This window comes from Lycium ferocissimum, chromosome 5 (genome assembly GCF_029784015.1).
Source record: "Lycium ferocissimum isolate CSIRO_LF1 chromosome 5, AGI_CSIRO_Lferr_CH_V1, whole genome shotgun sequence".
NCBI classification, from domain to species: Eukaryota; Viridiplantae; Streptophyta; class Magnoliopsida; order Solanales; family Solanaceae; genus Lycium; species Lycium ferocissimum.
In genome coordinates, this window is record NC_081346.1 from 54,306,663 (window position 1) to 54,308,487 (window position 1,825).

General features: G+C 38.0%; 1 pseudogene; it reads right to left on the reverse strand.

Annotated features, from left to right (window-relative positions):
- Positions 1–357: 357 nt before the first annotated feature.
- On the reverse strand, positions 358–1,507 carry LOC132058417 (transcription factor AS1-like; annotated as a pseudogene).
- Between the last annotated feature and the right edge of the window lie 318 nt (positions 1,508–1,825).

Consider the following 1,825-nt stretch of genomic DNA (forward strand, 5'->3'; position numbering starts at 1 on the left):
ATGTTGAACCAAAGTTTCAGATGAAAATCCATATGGAAGTGGAAAATCAATAAGAACCAGATGAATCTAGCTAATATCAAAACTCTGCACTTCCACTAAGAGCTCATGCAATCAAATGCTATGTCATTCAAATTATGCTAGTATTGAATTAAGAAACAAATTCTTACTTTCTCTTTTTCTCTTTTATTTCCCTTACTTCCCTTGAAACATAACACAATATACCGCAAGAAATTGAGTAAGTAATATTAATAGATGTTACTACTGAAAGATATAAGCTCATTATGTTGTCACAAGTTGCAACAAATTCTTTTGTAGATATCAGAAACACAAGTTGCAGGCTATTATAGAATTATCATCCAGAAATAAAAACATAGTAAACCAAATTGAAGGTGATCAATCAAAAAGTTTACAATAATAAAAGTCATAGTAGTTTGAACGAACCGTCTTAGGCGGTCAGGACACACAAAAGAATTCTTGTCTTAGCATTGCAGTTTTGCTTTAGCGGCCACCATTAGGTTCTGCTCTTGATTGGCATCCCATTTGCTCAAGAATCTTAGCAACGGGCAAGTATTTGGAAGTCCATTGCTTCGCCAATTTATTGTCTTTTGCTTCTGCATCCCTCCTCAAGCCTGCTAGTTTCTCCTTGTATTCTGCTTCAATCCTGTCTAGAGTTTCCTTCTGCTCTTCCCTCAGAATTGTCATTTTTTCCTTCATCTCATCACTAACTTTGATTGCTTTCTCTGATTCAAGTGGCAACTGCCTCCTCCTTAACCTCCACGCTGCTTCCTTTTTATGTGCAGTCCAAGTACGATGCCCTTCATCAAGTTCTTTACAGCATTCCGCAAATTCAGTGATAGAAGAATTTTCTCCACAAGGAGGGAAACCCCATGATGTGGAAAACTGCCTCTATCTGTTTCTAGCCATGGAATACCAGGCGTAGGTGCAACTGTCGAGGGGGAGAGACTTAGGTTACAGATGGAATTGAAGGAGTTGAATTAGAGAGTCATGGAGGAAACCTCTATTAGAAGTAGCCAGACGTAAACCCGGGACACTTCGCTCTTTCACTATCTTCTCTGCAAAGGTCTCGAGAATGTGGTCATATTTTCCCTCGTCTACTGTATCAACAACTTTATTGGTTTCTTTTTTCTCTCTCTGTTGCTTCTCACCACTTTTCCAATCTTTTAGCTGTTCGACCTTAAACTTCCAACTGCTATTTTCTTCCATTTGTTACTGTTTTGTTAATGTGTTTGGATTGTACAAGACGCTGCTCCTCTTCAGTGAGTGATCCTTTTTAAATCCCTAGTTTGAGGTAGTTTTTCCATCTTTCCAAACAAGACTTAGCGTCCCTGTTAAGGGATGTGTTCACACGTGTGATAAAAGGTGCAATTCTTTTGGTCCATACTGTCTCACATATGCCCGCAACAAAGCATCCTCTTCAGCTCGCCACCGTTGCCTCTCCCTCATTTCCAGGTGTAAACACCAGTTTCCATGGTCCCAACCTCCTCATAATTTAGCATCTAACTGAAGTAAAGAATCAGACTCAGATCTTAAGAACGCTATTGATCAGGCTAAGTATCGTCAAAGTTCTTATATGCAAGTGCGTGCTTCACATTTAATGTACTTACTAGCATAACATAGAAATAATATTATAACCTGTAAAGTAAGTCATTACAGCGCCCTCAAATAAAATACCATCACAGAAACAAAGATCATACAATAGCATTTAAACAAAGGAAACTCATGCTATGTTTGATTACTGATATTTGACGCAAATATCATTTTTTTTGTCATTTTACATCCTACTCTTATGACTTTTATCGCTTAA